Source organism: Scomber scombrus, chromosome 7 (assembly GCF_963691925.1).
Source record: "Scomber scombrus chromosome 7, fScoSco1.1, whole genome shotgun sequence".
Taxonomy (NCBI): domain Eukaryota; kingdom Metazoa; phylum Chordata; class Actinopteri; order Scombriformes; family Scombridae; genus Scomber; species Scomber scombrus.
The window spans coordinates 12,040,206-12,060,536 of NC_084976.1; positions in this window are offsets into that span (position 1 = coordinate 12,040,206).

Below are 20,331 nucleotides of genomic sequence, written 5' to 3' on the forward strand. Positions count from 1 at the left end.
CTTTGCTCAGCGAGCATGGCGAAGAGCGATAACAACCGGACGCTTGTTTGCGGTGCAAAGATGCTGCAGCAGGGCGTTTGGTTGCATGTATGTTTGTGTCTGTCCAGCAGACTTTCCTGCTTGTTCTCCGATTATTTGTTAGAAAGCTGGAGATAAGGAAAGACAGAGTGAGCAAAAGATACTGAGATATAGGTACTGTGTGAGCGTGAGTGTGTGACTGAAGAGAAAGACACTGAGTAGTGACAATGAAACAAAGTGACAATGTGAATCGCAAACCTTATTGCATTTTGTACAGTACAGTTTATACACATTTAGGACACAATGGGAATCATATATTATCTTCATATGTTTGTGGCTGCGATGAGATGGAACCCTTTTCTCTCGAAAACTTAAACAGGTTATTTTGATTCCATTTGGTCCTTTGTTAGATGGTTGCCAGATAACTAGCAGGAATATGGGGAAAGGAGTCATACCCCAAAGAAATTCAATGTGATGGCAAGATCCAGTGAGGACATTGCAGTTAGGGTATAACTTCTGGGCCAACAGGATGCCGCACAGCATGATGAATCAGGTTGGTTACTGGGTAAAGTTGTGTTGAAGACAGACCTGGAAGTATGATGTACAAATGTTTCCAAGTATTTTGTTCAAAACTGCTTTAAAAAACAACTGAACATGATGTGTGTCAACTCCCACTGTCAACATTAATTTACTTAAATATTGACTCTTTTTCTCCCCCAAAACAATGAATACATCTTAGCACCAGCTTACTGAACAGTGCTTTGCTCACTGTAGGTATTCTGTCAAGGGGCTCTGTTGTTCTTAGTTCCATTTTCTGATGTTTCACAAATTCACAGGCCCACCCACAGACCCACTATAGAGGACTGTAGTGCTCTAAACACAAGATTTGTTCTTTAAGTGTATCGCATGGTGAAGTTAGTTTGTGTCAGTAATGAGTAATGAGTCACAAACTTTGCTTCTGACATTTGAGTATAGTATTATGATGTTAGCTTGCCACTCAAGTGAGACAATGGAGGCAATTAGGCACCGTAAATTAATGGAATACAGTCAGACAGACTTTTGCCTTGTAAAATAGTCACATCTTGTGGTGAAAAAGTAATTCGGACAATCAGTAGATTTGTAATGATAAACTGTGGAAACGTGTGTCCGACAGGCTAACTACAGCACTCAGCACTAAGTTGGAAATTATACAGCTTTAAATCAAACGCATTATAGTTGTTATTTTCTGTCATCATCCCAGCACTTACAAGCAGTTTGTATTATTTTGCCATCTGTATTTTTTGAATGATAAAGTAAGGTAAGGTGAATTCAGGCAGGCAGGATCAAGGCACAACTGACAGTGAAAGTGCCACATTCTATTTTAGGATAGGCTATGGGTTGCATCTGAATTTGTTTGAATGAATTATGTTGTGGTTCAGTTTTTGAAAAGGTAACAGCCCTACCAGTCCACAACGACAACCCCTGCATGTTACTTGACATATTTCTTTATTTTAGTAAAATCTAAGACATTTTTCTGGATGCCAAATTTGTAAGTCCTCCTGATTACGCATGCAAATAAGATACATTTATTTCTGTTTCTCCATCCTAACCATTAAAAACTTCTTCAAGATTGGTTGCGATGCATATTTCATTGCACCATGTGCTTTTGTAGAATGATCAGCTGGAGTTTAATTGGTTAGGACGTGTCGGTTTTAAAAATTTAAACGTTGTCTTTATAAGACGGGGGCAGGGATATAACCCTGGTGGTTGAAATGAGGTCTGCACATACTGAAGGAATTAACCTTTTCCATATTTAAGAGCTGTGGAGAAGAGACAAGTAAGTCTCTAACTGTCACCTCTGGCATTCAGGAGAGAACAGAGGGAGAGTTCAAGAATAAAGGAGAGAAGAGGAGAACAGAAAATGAGGAGGGGGAATGTGAAGGCTCTTGAATATTATAATGACACTGGTTTTATCTTTTATACCATAGGTACTTCACAATACGGCCAGGCCTTGATAAGTTTCCTGACAATGAGAGTGGTATGATATGATACATCACTTTGATTGTTACCAGTATGGTTATCTTCAGGTGTTTACATAATTAGGTTTAGGTGGAAGTTGAGCATAGGAAAGTAAAACTTGGCGCTTAGAGATCAATTCAGATTTGATCATGTCTAGGACCTTAATATTAACATCCGTGTTAACCTGGGTGTTAAGATTAGGGAAAGATCAAGTTGATGTCAAGAAACTATGGTGAAGCAATGGTTAGGGTTAGGTGACTTTAACACTTGGTTAAGGTAAGATTAAAATAAAAATAAAAAGGAAAACAATAATTGGAGGTCTGCAACAAGAGGTGGACTCACTATACGCCAGTCTGACACCCCGACCCTTAATTTCCAGCTGTAGTCCTGTCAGTTGGCAGTCTATGTTGGCACTGGACGTAAATCATGAGTTGTTCAAATCAATATGGATACAATTCCTTTGGATACCAGGCTACTTTTACACAGTTTAGGCACTAGAGAATAGTTGAGGTCAAAAGGTGGTATGTCAGTGTCTGAGTCTGTAAATTGCATGAGTAGATCATTTAAGAAAATGTTCCTTTAAATGCCACTTGGTTTTAGAAGAATTAAGGCTATACAAACTGAGGAAATTTGCATCGATCTCACCTGTGTAGACCTTAGAAAACACCTTTCATGGCCTTGATAGTTAAATGTCATTGATATGCTCTTGTTCCAGAAATATGTTTTAAAATACATAAATTCATCAGAAAAGTGAATTTATATTAATATTTTCAAAGGCAAAGAAAAAAAGCAGGTCTGAAGAGCAGTGAGGTGATGCCTATTAATTCCCCGTCTATCCGACAGCAGCGTTGGAAAAGGTAGAATTGTGAAATGACAAGCCCCTAAAAAAAGTGAACGAGCACACTTGAACGGTTTTGACTACAGCTCCCCTCAACCATGCCTGTGGTTTTGAAAAGGAGGCGAATATGGTGAATTCTGTCTGTAGACTGACGCAAAGCTGAGTGGACAGGCAGGTAATAGGAAGGCGAGGCGGGGAGAGAGACAGGCATGGAGCAATCATGAAAATGAATGCAAATGGAGGCAAGGGCAGCCATGGGAGGTCCAGAAGCATGGAGAAGGATGTACTTAAAAAAATATATTTTCAAAGAGCATAGTAGACTAAACCCTTATGACATACAAATGAATGGATTGACATTATTGGACTACTTTAAGTGTACAAGCATCTTTTTCAAAAATCCCTTTTCCTGTTGAGTATTTCTTGATACAAATAGTTGTTTTTTGGCATCAAAACCTGGATTTCTGGCTTTGTTGCTTCTTGCTTACTTGAATGAGGGAAGGGTCATACACCTAATCTTGTCCATGTAGCATGAACAGAATACAGTGGAATAATAAATAGGTTAATTTTTTTATTTTAAAAAACATTCATTCCATTATTTCATTTTTTTTCTACAGTCATTTTAATTAACTCAATACTTGGTTCATTCCATCTTTTCTTCCAATCTATCATCGAAATTAGGTCCAATAAATTGTCAGTTGTCAGCTTTTGCACATGGCACTTACAGTATGGTGAAGGTCAGGGAAAAAATGTGATTACAGTGATTGAAATGGTGATTGTTCGGTTGATTCAAATTAATTAATTGCAGGTGTGTGTGATGCAAACTCAAGTCTCTGGCATGAAGGTCAGACATGCTGCACACCCATCCACACCCCCGACAGCCACACTCCTACTCCTACTGAAGGGTACACTACTTCCTGCATTAGTATTTGGCATTAAGCATAACCTGCAAAGTAGGGAATTGTCGTTCCTGGGGATACAGGGCTCTGGTTAGTAACACTTCTGTTAATTCTCAAATGTTTGGTAACAGACATCCATGTTCCAATAAAAGCTATAGGCTCAATTACCCCAGCATAGTGGATTTTTGGATTCTTTCAGAGAGGCAAATTAAATGTGTGCAGTGTTTTGTGTAGACTTGAACTTTGACATGCACTGCTGCAATTCAACACCAACCTTTCAGAGAACTTTTTGTGCTCATTGCATCATTTTTTATAGAGCTCTTAATACATTATCCTCCTTTTCACCCCCAGGTTTGCATTTACATTATCTCTAACCCCATCCATCCATATTTTGCTCTCTTCACCTTGATTTCAGAACTCTTTTACCTCCATCCCTCCCACCATGTTTCTTCTGGTTCCCTTTCTCTCCATCCTCCCATCTCCATTTCCCTCTAGTCTTTCCCATGGCTTCTCATTCCCTTCCACCTCCCCCCGTTCGCCTCCCACATTTCGTCTTCCACACAGTATGGATGCAGGATAGCAGCTTTTCTGCTCAGTCGTCCCAGACTGACAAGTACCTTAAAAAACCCTGTCAGTTTGAAAACATGACGCCCCGTGACCTCCGCGGCATCCCACGCCCACACTCGATAAATGAATGGGAATATATATCAAAACTGTGAGTGTGTGCATGTGTGTCTGTGTGTGTGGGTTGGTTTCCATACACCTGAATGTAGAAAATGAATGACTTCTTTTTAAACGAAAAAATATGTGTGGATGTGTGGAATGGAAAATATTCAAGATCTTGAAGTGAATATATTACACACATAAACACAGACAAACACATCATCTTTAACCTCCAACCAGATATGGAGGGATTTCCGCTTTTTCCTTCTTTTTTACAGATTTTTCCGTTCTACTAACACTAACTGACTCGTGTTTTCATACTTCTGTTATACAATACATAGCAAAAATGACAAAGGGAGCTAACCATTGCAATGCAAAGACGCTTGAAAGGTTGATTACAGTTGTTCAGAGTTCAGTGATTTTCCGGATAACTTTGAAAATAGATATGGCATGGGCTCCTGATGAAGTGTCGGCAAACATGCATACATAATTCCACTGTCTCTTTCCCATTCACTTATCCACCCTCTTTCCCAGCACCACAGGTTCTGGCCTTCCTGCAGCTTTGAACATCTCAGCTTGTGGTTCCAGATTAATAAAACAGGAAATGAATGAATTTTGGATGAAAACTTCTCAGTCGGGGGCAGGTTGCGCCTCATTAAGGCCTGTATTATTGATCAGATTGAAAACCTCCAGTACCTCTGGAACCAAGCTGTTATAATCAGGTGCCCCCTCCCCCTCCTCCATAAAGAATGTTAATTGCAAAGAGGCAAAGAATTAATAGCTAATTGAGCATATTTTCAGACAAATCATCATCATAGTTTGACACTAAAATGAAAGTCTTTAATATGCATGGCGCCTGTCACACATAGTTAACATGGTAATACTGTACACAGATTAAGAAAGGTCTTGCAAAATCAAAAGAGCATTAATACATATTATCTAAGGCCCTTAAAGCTCCTAAAACTGCAGCTGGAGGAGAGAAAACTTTATTGGGATGAGGCTTATATTTGGCACCATTTTGAAATTTAGAATTATTTGAAGAGCACATACTCCCAAAGTTAATTTAACCAAAGAATGCCATTCAAATGCCATTTATAGTACGGTTTTCTATTAGTGATTTGCATACCCGTCTGTAACAACAAACAATGCATGGCTACAATACATTGAGAGGCAGTTAGCAGTTATGAAAAAATTACTGTCAACTACTCAATGTTGGCATCTTAAATTCAGTGTCCTTGAGGTATTTTTAATTGTAGTTCATAAAAAAGAATATTAAGAATAAAACTCACCTACATGGATTTAAACAGTTGCACTCACTTCTTGCAGTTCAATGCCAATGTGTAATGAGGAATCTCCCTCAGTGTGACAACTGTATGTTGTTGCATCTTCTGTGGTTCCATTTTGTTGTTTTCTCTTTGGAGACTTTTTTTCCTTTTCTCTCCCAAGCAACTTGCCATAAAACATTAAATGGATGCTAAGTGACTAATGCATTTTCTTAGTCATGTGTTGAGACAATAAAAAATTAACAATAGAAATAATTAATTTTGATTGGTGCCTGCAGCACTGAAAAAACTTGTGTTGTGTTGTGCCCTTATACGTTATTCATATATCATGCAAATTCTCCTCTTTGCTTACATGCAAAATAATGTTGCTTCCATGTTATATAAATTCTGAAAGACTTTTAACTTATGTTCCAGCGTGTTGTGATTACAATATGGCCCTGTGCACCTTGGAGTGGCTTTGAAATGTTATTTGCTTGTATTTTGAAGTTCCAACCAGTCATTTAATATGCATTTAACCAGGGGTAAACATGCATCCCAAGCAGGGTTTCATTTGTAACTATTAATTCTTACCTTTCTCCCTGGCAAGGTTCATTGTCACACTATTGTAAACATATCTTTTTTTGTTTGGCTGTCTTCTACTTGGCATATCGCTACCAGCACTGCAAGCCTTAGATTTAACTGTCATTTAGTCTAATGCGGCATCCAGTTCTCCTTGTTTACATGATGTTAGCCTGACTACAATTGCTGTGGTTATGTTAGTTTGCCTGTTTCCTAAAGTGATTCAACAAATAGATTTGATGCTAGAAGAATACCTACAGTACAAGAGTGAGTCAGCATCTTTACAAGTACAGAACAGCTAATTATCTCATATAAAGTCAATTGCTTTGTTATTAAGGTTGACTGAAGAGTATTTTAGTCATTATTTGAAATGTAGACCACAAGATAATGGTGTGCCCTTTTACACTGGAAATGTGTTTCACTGTCTGTGTGTCATGTGTTTAATACACTGGCTACCTTAGTATTGTAATAACTGTAATTGTATTCCATTGTGCCTGTTGTGACTGGAAAGAAGCAATTGTTCAACAATATCGCCATATACTCTTCCCATACCTTTTTTTTAACTGTAGATTATATTTTTTGTACTGTACCTTTCAACAATGCAACTATTTGCAGTTGGTGCCACAAGTTCCAAGTGTTTAACCTGTGTACCATGCTCTAAATGGTCTGAACACAAGTTCAACTGCTGTTTTTGTGAAAAAACTATGAATAACAAACCAAATATAAATAATGATAAGCATCTATAAACAAATATGAATAATACATGATTCAGTTTACCCTATTTAGCTAATTGCTACTATACACTCCACCTCTAGAATACTGGATAGATAGATATAAGAGTCATTATAAAGCTTTGCCTCCGCCCAGCCAACACTCACACATAGAGTAGACACAGTTCTCTCTGTAAAACACTAGTGAGTACACACACACACAGACACACACACACACACACACACACACACACACACACACACACACACACACACACACACACACACACACACAGACACACACTCCTTTCTGCCCCTCATGATCCCCTTGTTATCCCTGTATGGTATCTTGCAGAATGAGTGGATCCATCCTGACAACAAATGGAATATAAGACAGAGAATATGTTTCTCTTCACTCCCCCATATTACTAATAGATAGACTGTTGGGTTGCATAGCATAAATACTTAAACCACGTCGCCTCCATTTGTAACTATGTTGCCCAAACAGATTCAAACAGGAACATATGAAATATAAATTGGCATTTTATAATGGCCCTTTGTGTGTGTGTGTGTGTGTGTGTGTGTGTGTGTGTGTGTGTGTGTGTGTGTGTGTGTGTGTGTGTGTGTGTGTGTGTGTCTTTTTGCAAGTAGTGCTGCTCTGCTGGGACTTTCAGTCCTTGTAGACAAAGTAAATTGAGGAGAATGAGAGACCAAGCTTTTCTGTGGGGATTTGACTTGTGATGGCAGGCAGCTGTAGCAGGTCAGGACAAGGAAAAGATATTTCATCTGGCAACGTTTCTGCCCTAATTACACCACACACACACACGCCTGCGCGCAAAACACAAAAATCACAAATAAATACATAGGAACTCCATTAAAACCATGCTAAAACATTATTTTATCTTGATGGCAATATATCATAGATGATACTGACATTTAAAACAGCATATTGTCAGAAAGCAAGACAAAAGTTAAGCTCTAAAAGTAAACAAACTAAATATTAAAAAGAAAGGGACAAATAAAGAGTAAAAGAAGGAAAGAAGGATGTCAGGGTGGATAGAAAGCTGCCCTGAGGTGTAGAGTGCTGGGTGTTTACCACAAGAGGAAACCTAGTTATAGCCGAGCAAATGCACAGAGCATGTAGACTAGAAGTAACATGGTTTCTTAGAGCTTGTACTACACTCCTGTTGGACATCATGTCAACCCAGGGCTTATCCATCACACTCAGGAACATACACACACACACAGACTAGTTGTGTATCTCCGACCAAAGTTCTGTCATTGTTAAGGCTGTAGAACAGCTTGTCTGTCTAACACGCACACTCGATCTTAACTGCTGTACTACATCTTAAATCACGGTTCCATCATACTGTGTGAAGAACATCTTGTCTGTCTTGTTACAAACGTAGGACTGCAAATTGAGGCAATTATGGCATCATGGATTTTACGCATACAACACACACTCACGAACAAAAAATCACTTTGGCTTGATTATATGGATGTAATGCATTTACAGAACACTCACTATAACACAGTGACTTAATTACAGGAACATAAATTGCACTAATAAATACATGCTTATGTACTGAGTGTATATATCCATAGCACCTCACCATCAGCAGTTTACTGACACCTATTCTGCATTACATTACATTTATTTGACAGGTGCTTTTGTCCAAAGCAACATACAATAAGTGCATTCAAACCACAGAGGAATAACAGCTAAATATCATCCTAACATTCCTTTTTAAACAAACAAATGAAAGCAAGTTTAATACTACAGTACAAGTGCTTAGATATGTTTTTTGATTGATTTAAGAAATCAGAAGCGCTAGCACAGGTTGTTGAGATTCAATCAGAAAAGGTGATTTTAGTCAATGGCAGAAGATGGGCTGAGATTGAGATTCTATTGTCCTGACTTCAGCGGAGTGTTTCACCATGGCTGCAGCAGGGAGACAGTGTCAAAAAAAGGTAGATGCAGGGTCTCCAGCAAGGTGGGAGTTACAGTAGTCCAGCATCTGGTGAGCCCTGTAAGTCATTTACTTTGTATAACATATGTGAGTCAGTAGACACTTCTGAAAAGTCCCTCAACCTACTTAGAAGCAACATTAGGAAAGAATTATTGTTGTGCAGATATAAAATGAAACCAACAAAGACTGTTTTAGCCACTTAATCCCAGGCTCCAGTGTCAAAGCCAAACATTGTACTCAATCAATCAATCAATCTTCATTTATATAGCGCCAAATCACAACAAAGTTATCTCAAGGCACTTTACACATAGAGCAGGTTCTAAACCGTACTATTCAGGTGTTCATTTTAAAGAGACCCAACACAACAAGCACTTAGCGACAATGGCAAGAAAAAACTCCCTTTTAACAGGAAGAAACCTCAGGCAGAACCAGGCTCAAAGTGGGCGGCCATCTGCCTCGACCGGTTGGGGTAGAGAGAAGAGAGAGGAAGAATGGGAGAGAGAGAGAGAGACGCACATTGAAAATCAACATTGAAGCTATTAGGTCCGGGACTGGAATCTGTCATCCGGACGTCTACAGGCCCAGATTACCTGTGAGACGAGAAAGCACAGACAACTCCGGGGAAGAAGTTTAGGTTATTGAATGCATTAAAAGTACATGAATGTTAATGGATATAGATGTATGGATAGAGAGAGAGAGAGAGAGAGGAGAGAGGAGCTCAGTGCATCATGGGAGTAGGAGTCCCCCGGCAGTCTAAGCCTATAGCAGCATAAACTAGGAGCTGGTCCAGGATAAGCCTGGTCGGCCCTAACTGTAAGCTTTATCTGTACATCCATTCTCTATCTTTGCTTTGCACTGCTCTGTATGAGCACTACACTACTCGCAGAATGGGCCCTGACTACTGGAATTGCACATTAATTGTATCTTTCAGAAATGTCTCATTGTCATTGTTCCTGGGGAGACTGGGCAGTTTTCTCTAACTCGTCAACTGATAATTAGCTGATTGAGAAAAATGTGTTTGTTTTTTTTGCTTCGCCATCATAGGTCTATAGTGGGATTACAATAATATTTCCCAGCGTGAAATAGTTTTTCAACAGCAAATGAAAGGCCCTAAGATGTAAACACATGATCACAACAGAATGTAGTTTGGTGTTATAATCACAACTTTTTACCAATTCAATATTTTAAACTGAACTGTAGCTTAGGCCAAAGACTTCAGGTGTGCAGAGGAGATTAGTGTTGAAAATATTCAGAACAGAATGAGAAGAGGAGATATACCAAAGCAGTGAAGTGAGAGGAAGAAGTAAAAAGGCAAGCACACAGGGGCAGGGACAGAGAGAGAAACTGTGGCAGTGAGGAAGAGATAGAGCAGAAGAAAGAAAGCAACAGTGGGATTCGAGACAAAAAGACAGCAAAAGGCAGAAAGAGAGAGTGCCTGTCCATCCCCGCTGAGAAGTACCAGTTCAGATAGCACTGCCAACGTTTGATTTACAGATAATCTCCTTATCCTCTCCTTTGTGATAGGTGGACATTAGATCTATCTGGAGTGACTCACTGCTTCTGCTTCTCGGTCAGGCTGCCTGATTGCCTTGTCTGACACACACACACACACACACACACACCAAACACACACACACACACTCACATAAATCCATGCACTTGTGCACATGAAGTTAGACCATACAGAAATGTACTGTACATGCACATGAGACATGTAAATATTCAGAAAAATTGGCAGGGTCATTATCAGGTCACACACACACTAAATCATCAGCAAAGAGGGACACACAGTCCTGCACACTTTCTCTCACATACATATACAGTCTAAGGGTATGGTTGAGTACCCAGGGGATGGATAGCACCACATTTAAACACTTAACAGGCCAACTGGCTGTCTCAATGTATCTTAGGCTCTTCCTTCTCCATCCTACAGCTGCTGCAAGAGATAGACAGATACTACAGATGTTTCCACTAATGGATCAAAAGAAAAATGGGGCTTTAAAAGGGAAAGTCGCCTCACAGGAGCAGCGTGTGCTGAAGAGATAATTGTGCGACATATTTCATGTATGGTGATTTTATCGTATGCTATTTTTATTAATTCAGTTGAAAATGTATTCAGCAACTGCAACAGTTCAATTTATCACATTGTAAACCACATATTTCATACGATTTTCTTTACCCAATGACTTTGTCATAGGCTGCCATCAACAGCTCAGAAGGAAGACATCAATTGTTAGATTATTATTATTTTTTTTAACATTCTTTTTATTTCTGTTCAGTTTGGACATTACAATTTGAACATATCTGAGACATTGTTTTACATTAAATTTAGTAATCGACACACAATTACAAAACATCACAAAAAAAAAACAAGACAAAAAATAGTTTAACGTATAATGAGACAGTCAGACAAATAGACAAATAGAGACAAAACAATAACAATGAACCCAATAAAAATAATAATAATAAAAATAATAATAATAATAATAATAACAAAAAATAAAAATAAAAAAAAATAAAAAAAGGGGTATCACATTAAGGGAGGGGGTGACCACTTATTAAAGGCTGTTATTATTATCACTAGTTGCAACCTTATGCTGTGGAGTATACTTATTCTCTACTTATTCTAAGGTGAGAGTGGTGTGTGTCTTGATATAGTCCAGAAAAGGTCCCCATGTTTTACTGTAGTTTTGTTTTGCTGATCCTTTCAAAGAATATCTTATTTTTTCAAGTTTGAGGAAGTAAAGAACATCCTTGATCCAATGTGTAAATGTTGGGGGTTTACAATCTTTCCATTTGATCAAAATCAGCCGCCTGGCCAAGAGCGCTAAGAAAGCAACACTATTTGATTGTGCCCTAGTTAGACCCAAATGATCAGGTACCACCCCAAATAACCCCACCAAAGGACATGGTGAGATTGGCCGTCCTAGGAAGTCTGAAATTATGTCAAAGATGGATGTCCAATACTGAGCTAGTTTTGTACAAGACCGGAACATGTGGGTATGTGATGCTGGATTGCACTTACATCGATCACATAATGGGTCTACATCAGGAAACCTTCTAGAAAGTCTGACTTTGGTCCAGTGGACACGGTGCAAAACCTTGAATTGTAAGAACCCATGTCTGGCACAGATTGATGAACTATGAACTCTGCCCAGGGCAGTCTCCCATGATTCTTCAGAAATTGATTCCCCAAGTTCACCTTCCCACTGAGATTTTAAGTCAGAAATCTTGGAGGGTGAAAATGCCATCAGCATTCCATAAGAGGCTGATATAATACCTTTGAATGACAAAGGCCTATATAATATATGGTCATAAGAGGTACTAGAAGGTTGTCTTGGAAATATTGGAGAGATATTCCTAATGAAGTTACGGATTTGAAGAAAGCGAAAGAAATGAGTTCTAGGGATATTAAAGGTATCACACAGATATTGGAAAGAGACAAAAGTGCCGTTGAAATATAAATCTTAAAATTGCTTAATGCCTGCATTGTGCCATATAAGGAAAGCTTTATCCATAACAGATGGTTTAAAATAATGATTGCCATAGATGGGGGACTTAAATGAAATGGACTGCCAACCAAAATGTCTCCTTATCTGAGTCCATATTTTCAGAGACGTTTTCACGAGCAAATGTGTTGTGTGAGCTGCGTACGATAATGAGAGAGGTGCATATACAAGAGCTGCCAATGAGGATTGTTTACATGACTTAGACTCAATAGACTGCCAAGAAAGTGCATCAGCACCAGGGTCTTCATATAGCCAATGCAACATGGGACGGATGTTACATGCCCAGTAGTAGGATTGGAAATCCGGAAGAGCCATGCCACCAGAACACTTCGGCTGTGTCAAAATACTTTTTCTAGCTCTGGCAGGTTTATGATTCCAAATGAATGATGAGAAAATACTGTCCAGATTACGAAAAAAAGACTTTGGAATAAAAACAAGAATATTTTGAAACAAATATGTAAATTTTGGGAGTATAGACATTTTTATTGAATTAATTTGTCCTGCTACTGATAGAGGAAGTTGGGTCCAACGTTTTAAGAGCTGTTCAACTCTTGTCATGAGAGAAGGAAAGTTCTCTTTAAAGAGTTTTGAAAATTTGTAGTAAATTTAGAAGTGACTTTGAAAGGGAGGGTGTTGAATGATAATGAACACGCTGCATCATTTACTGGAAAAAGCTCGCTCTTGGACAGATTAATTTTATACCCTGAGAGCTTACCAAATGTGTCCAATATATGTAAGGCAGATGGTAGAGAATGGGAGGAGTCAGAGAGATATAATAGGAGGTCGTCCGCATATAGGGAGACCCTATGTTCCTGACCCTCTCTAAAAATCCCCGTCAGTTGTGTTGTCTGGCGCAAAGACAATGCTATTGGCTCAATTGCAATAGCAAACAACAGGGGTGACAGAGGACATTCCTGTCGTGTGCCACTGGAGACTGAGAAGAGCTCAGACGAAACATTGTTTGTCCTCACTGAAGACACAGGGGCTACATACAACAGCTTGACCCATGATATTAAGTTTTGTCCAAAGCCAAACTTTTCGGCATCTAATGAAACTACCACTTCAGGTGTAACAGACTGTGAGGGATGGTAGATTATGTTGAAAAGTCGACGTATGTTAAAAAAGGAGAATCTGTTTTTAACAAATCCAGTTTGGTCTGGAGAAATCATATGTGGAAGTATGGATTCCAGACGTGTGGTCAGGACCTTAGCTAAAATCTTAAAATCTACTGGCAGAAGAGACACAGGGCGGTATGAACCACAGGATTGGGGGTCTTTGTTTTTCTTTAATAGCAATGTGATAGAAGCCTCACATAATGTCTCGGGCATACTTCCTGATTTAAATGACTCATTGTACATATCTAATAAAAGTGGTACCAACTCAGCAGAAAATGCTTTATAAAATTCCACTGGGAACCCATCGGGACCAGGGCTTTTGTTGGTTTGTAAAGCAGATATAGCTGTTGCAATCTCTTCACAAGATAGTGGACGATCTAGAGACTCCATGATGGCTTGGTCAATCTGGGGGAGAGTAATATCTGTAAAAAACTGCTCCATCTCAAGGAGGGTGCAGTTTTGCTCAGAAGTATATAATGATATATAGTAGTCTCTGAAAGCACTGTTTATTTCTAAATAGTCCCGGGTAACCCCATATTGTGTTTTAATTTCAGAAATTACATTAGAAGCAGAGGACTGTCTGAGTTGGTGAGCAAGAAGCCGATGCGCTCTCTCACCAAACTCATAGTATGAATGCCTGGACTTAAGAAGCATTTTTTCAATATCCGTTGATGTAAATGTGTCAAATTCTGCCTGTAGAAGAAGACGGTCCTTAAGAAGATTAGGTGATGGGCCATTGGCTATATGACTATCAATCTGACGAATCTGATCAGTTAGGCAGTTTATTGTCTGTGTGCGCTGTTTTTTTTTAAATGATGACATAGATATTAACAGACCCCTCATGAAGGCTTTAAGAGCTTCCCAGACTCTGCCATGGGACACATCTGAAGTAGAGTTTATTTGTATGTAGACTGCAATGTTAGTGGCAATGACATGAGCCATATCTTCATCTAAACTTACATACTTGTATCAAAAAAATATAGCTATTTTGTCAGATTAACACTTTTAGGTATGGAATTTTTGACCTCTAGTGCTATTGAGCATTTTTTATGCTCACCATTTTATTTGTCAAGGGCACAAGGATGCACATGCACACATTCCTGCCAATGATTTCATTGATCTACAGGTGGCGGTAATGAGCCAAAAAGACAGGAATGCAAGCGACTGTTACATAGTAAAGTTACAACGTAAATATTTATTTACTTTACTTTAATATTTATTTTATTTTCAAACATTTTATGAGAAAGTGCATTTAGCATGTTTGTTCAAGCTCAGTGTGTTTGGGTGAGTAACACTGAATCTAAACATAATTTTTTTTAAAGGTTTACAAGAAAACTTCAGAGGGCGCCTTTAAGAGGGGTAACTGCACTGGCTGTTATTGTAGAGAAATACTTTCACTATGTTTTGAGTTAATCATGCAAGGAAACAATCACTTTGTTTTTCTTTTTTTTCTTTTACAAATATACATAAGAGATACACAGATAAAAGATAAATATCTATTTTAGAATATAATGCAATTTGAATGTGAGAGTTAACTGAGAACTGAAATCTATTAGTTTGTTGTGAAAGTGATAATCTTACCAGCTGAAGCAAATACATAACAATATAGAAATATCAATAATGTAGTGTCTTCTGTTTTTGAGCAGAAAAATGAAGAAATGTAGAGAGAGAGAGAGAGACTGGCATTGAGAAAGAAAAAGAGAGAGAATTAAACCATTAGTCAAATGTTATTAATGACTCGACCATATGCATGTGCCGGACAATTAACCATGCACAGGTGAATGAAACCGATAGGCACCTTGCTTTCTCTGCGGCAAATCGAATGAACTTTGATAACATCAATGGCATCCCTCTTTTTTCCTGCACTCATTCATTCTGCTTTTTCCCCCCTTTTTTTTATTGTGTAGTCCGCAGCATACTGGTGTCCCTTTGGTTATCAAACTATCACCAAAATTTGCTCACCCATCTATTGAGGTGGGAAAAAAGAGGGTGGGCAGAAGAGAAAGAGAGAGGGAAGAGCCTAATTACCTCAGCCTTTTCCACTGTCAGGTCATTAATAAAACCTAGTTATCTTCCTGTGACACCCAGCCAGGAGCCTCCCTCAGCATATCTTCCCCTTATCTTCTATAAAATATTTGGGATTTTTTTCCTCTAAAAATAATTCAAGATTTTTGTCAAGGCTGGATATGAAGAAAAGTTAGAAAAAAAACATACTGGCCATGCAGGTGATATTCATGGCATAATGAAAAAGTCCCACTAAGTGTGTGTGCTTGTGTCTGTATGTTTCCATGTGCATGTCTACACGCATGTGTGTGTTCTGGCTGGATAAATGTGCTAGAATTACACTGGCCCTGGCTTCATAAACATTGATGGATCTGGGCAACCTGCAAATGCAGATAAGGACTGTGGAAAAATCACTGGGGCAGCCTTTTACTTCTTGGCCAATGTTTATTTAAAAAGGAGTATATATGCTATAGGTTACATATGCATTACTTATACCTCTGCCCACATACATCAATGACAAGCAGGGAAAAATGAATAGTCAATAATAGCATGGTGGGGTTTTCCCGCAGACTCTAGCCATGCATATTTCACACCCACCTCTATCAAAAAGAAATAGTTACGAGATATTGAGTTCATTTCCTGTAGTGTAACCTCTTTGGCCCGTTTGCTCGGGAGTGTGGTAGATAGAGAGCAGAGTGTATAGTTTGTAAATCAGGTTGGGAACATGAGGCAACACTGTTTTTTACCTGCTATCATCTGTCTAGCTACAAGTCTGGAACCAAGTTTACATTTTTTTTTAATCCATTGCAAGTTGTATCAAATCAGGTAAACTGCTCACTGGACTTACAAGTGCTGGGTATGAGCACAGTAGAAACAATTTTTAATGGAAATTATGCAGAATTGACTTTGATAATTAATAATTGTCTTTTTTTCTTTCCAGTTTAGCTGTCTGGCTTGAGTTTCCAAACCCTGTTGTTATTCAGGTATCACAATTAAACACACAAAATGAGTGTGCACATGTGTTAAGTGTGTATGATGTTCCTAAGCCCTCAGATACAAGTCATAATACCCATCCATTATCGTCATCTCCGCCCTCTGATGACAGATCATTTCCAGCTGCTTTGAAACAGTAGCACCCTCAGCTGTGTACAGATCTCTGATCACACAAAAGCTGTATTCAGCTGAAAATTGAGTCACTGGATAACTGGATATGGATTATAAAAGATGCTGTTCACTCAAAATGTCCCATCCAAAGCATTCCAGTGTAACTCAACTCAGCAGCAGAAGGAGGAGGAGTGGAGAGTTCAAACAAAGTGTCAAGCAAAAACATGAACAGGTGTCTCCTCTTCAATGAGTAAAGGGGACAGAAAAATATATTCTGTCCACTCCAAGTGATTAGACTGTTTATATTTAGCATTTGGAATGAGCAGTTTTCCTTTTACTCATCAGCAGAGAATATTCTCTACTCATGTTACTCATGATGAAGTTCAGCCTTAAGTTAAGCTCTTGTACTATATGTAAAAATAGCCACATTAATGTTTAATACATTAATGTTAAATGTTATATTAATGTTTAATACATTCATGTTTAGACGCATATTTTTATTTTAAGTATTTTATCTGTTTTGATATGTTTGGACAATTGTGTTGTACTTTACAACATTTTCAATCACATCATATCAGATTTTTACCCAAAATATTATGCCCGTTCATAAAATGGTTATATATTTAGCCATTTTATGATCATACAGTTAGAGTAAGAGTTGAATGTGTTAGTTGGATCCAACACATGGAAATGAGAAATAGTAAAAGTTACAGGGGCAGGGATTTCAATTCATCTGAATGGAAACATTTGAGGACTAAAGTCCTGTCTCAGAGCACAGACTTTAAGTGATGACTGTGTGGATGTCACGGTATGCATGACTGAAGTCCACAAGGGCTCAGTCCACAAGTCCAAAGGGTAGATCTATGGATTTGGTAAATGCAAGTTTGGATAAGCCAGGGGGATGAATTTTCATCAGGTCAAGGTTAAGGTTAGGGTTAAAATCTTCAAGAGTTTCGCACCTACTTCCTGTTGACATCACATGACAATGTTGGTTGAGAATGGTGAGAGAAAATATAATATGTTGCCACTGGGGAGAGCTAAAAATGAACATGAACAATGACAAAGTGGAACAAGACAACTAGAATCACACAAAAACTACAGGGTATTCCATTCAAACTGATTTCTTTATTAGAACATATTCTTAATTTTATTGGGTTACACATTATGCCTTCATTCATACGGACAATTGCACATCATGTTGAGAGCCTGGCCTGTCTAATACTAGTAACTCTGGGCCAATAACACAAAGCTATTCTACAATCTTTTGGTATATTTTGGGAAACAGCCTGCACAAGTGTTTGTACAGTATTTGTGATTTGTTAATGGGTTTAAAAGATGAAAAGTCACCTGTAAGGTAAAGGTACAGATTTTTTATACACTACATAGTATACTAATATTGTGTCAAGAGCACTAATTAAAGTTGAATATATCCTTTAAGAACCATAGAGATAACTCACAATGCCCCTTGCTTAACCCCTTCCCTCTCTGTCAAAAACTTGAACTATTTGGGCATGACGAAATAGCATGTTTTATAAATAATGATTGCATATGCTCTTTGTTTATCTTAGATAGCCCTGTGGATAAAGTCAACATCACAGCTGGTGCACTGAGTCTGATTGAATCACACTGCTTCCATCTAATATCCCCCACCACACACACATAACCCACCCCCATGATTCAGGGTCAGCCATGCCCATCTCCTCTGCTCTGCATTTAGGACTCATGAATAAGTAATGACATCTCTCATCACCTCAGAGCACTGACAGTCAGGCCAAGAGCTTTCATCTGCTCCAGGCCTATGTTCAATGTTAATGTTTTTCTTCCTTCTTGATCATGTGACAGACAAGCAGTTGACCCGAAACCACCATAAACAGTTCCAACCTGTAAGTGCATGACGGTGATGAAATGGAAATATCTCGTTAGATTATTTGATTTAGATTTAAAGTCATTTAAGTGCCACTCTAGTTTGAAAACTTTTTATTTTTATTTTAAATTTTAAAACACCACCAAGGGTTTTGGGTTTGCGAAGTTGTACTTCTGAAAGATTGTGGGGAAAAGGGACATTTAATATGTGATAATAAAAACAACATAGTGTGGGAAGTTAAAAATAGTCTGCCTGGGGAATTGAATGAAAAGACAGGCAAAACATCAATTAAGAGAAATGACCCTGAGAGAGGGCTCACAAGAATGAGGTTAGTCTCAGGGCATTGAAAACAAACACAGATACAGCAGATTCAATAAAAGTACAAAGGCAACAACTGCGTATTCCAGTGTTCATTGACTATTTCAGAGCACTGCAGATCAGACTGACAGGAGGTTTTTACAGTCCAAATATAAAGTCTGCAATCAGATGATCAAATTCACTAATAGGACAACAGGGCTTTAAAAAAGGGCCACTAAAAGGTCACTAACTTTTTGTGCATTGTTATAAACATGCACTGTATAGCAGTGACACAGTAATGCAGCAAGCATGGAATATAATTTGGGACTTTTTGATGGCAATGATTGTCATACATTTTTAAAGGTTTTATAGATTATGAATAATTGTAATCTTTAAAAAAACAATTAAATTAAACTAGATAATGCCCCTTCAGGAAATTATGTATTTATTTGTATTTGTGTTAATAATAACAGCATATAAAATAATAACATATGTATTAATTTCATTAATTGATTGACACCTTATTGAGTTAATGTGAGTCAATTTTCTCTCTCTCTCTCTCTTTCTCTCTCTCTCTCTCTCTATCTCTCTCTCTCTCTCTCTCTCTCTCTCTCTCTCTCTCTCTCTCTCTCTCTCTCTCTCTCTCTCTCTCTCTTCTCTCTCTCTCTCTCTGTCACACACATACAGTATGCAGATGCATCAAAGCATCATCCATATACCACAGTGGTATCTCAGCAGGACTTTAATGAATAACCAGACAGCCCCCATTAATTAAAATTATGTAATCAATACACTAACATTTCAATTTAATACCAGACACATCACCGTCTCTTTCTCTGAGGTCTATATGTGTTATGTTGTTAAATTACTTTCTAATTATTCAGTCACAGTGAGTGCTATTAAACAACTGAACCTAGAGGTAGACACTTTCTTCTCCACCCTCCTTTTCACTGTAGCTGCAACTTACTTTTAATAAATCCTACTTTTATACTTCTCTATACGACAAAGCATTACAATTGTTAGTCTTTGACTTCAATTCAGAGTAATCTTTCACATAAAAAATAGATATTTTTCTCAACAGTAAGTGATAAACTTCACACATAAGGAAGAAGTAACACATGTTAACTTTTATACAAAGTATAAATGGAAAAACTCGACAGTTAAGTACCTCCTATGTTTAGCCTAAAAGTGTACAACAATCTTTGCTGGTATAGTTTGGATGTGTCGAAAGAGGCTAGGGAAACAACTGTGAGACAAGTGGGAAATGTGAAGCAAAACATGTATAAGAAAACAACAATGGCCATTTACAATGAAAAGTAAGAATCTTGTAGAATGTGCTTTTGAAAAAAGAGAGGCTTAACAGCTTATGACAAGGTCACAAAATAATGAGATAAGCTGTTTTCTCATGGTTGAAAATTATTTTGTGATCTCAAGACGACAAGCTCGATATATTGACATCATTAAATAACTTTGTATTATTGTTCCTTTTAATTCAATTTTTCTT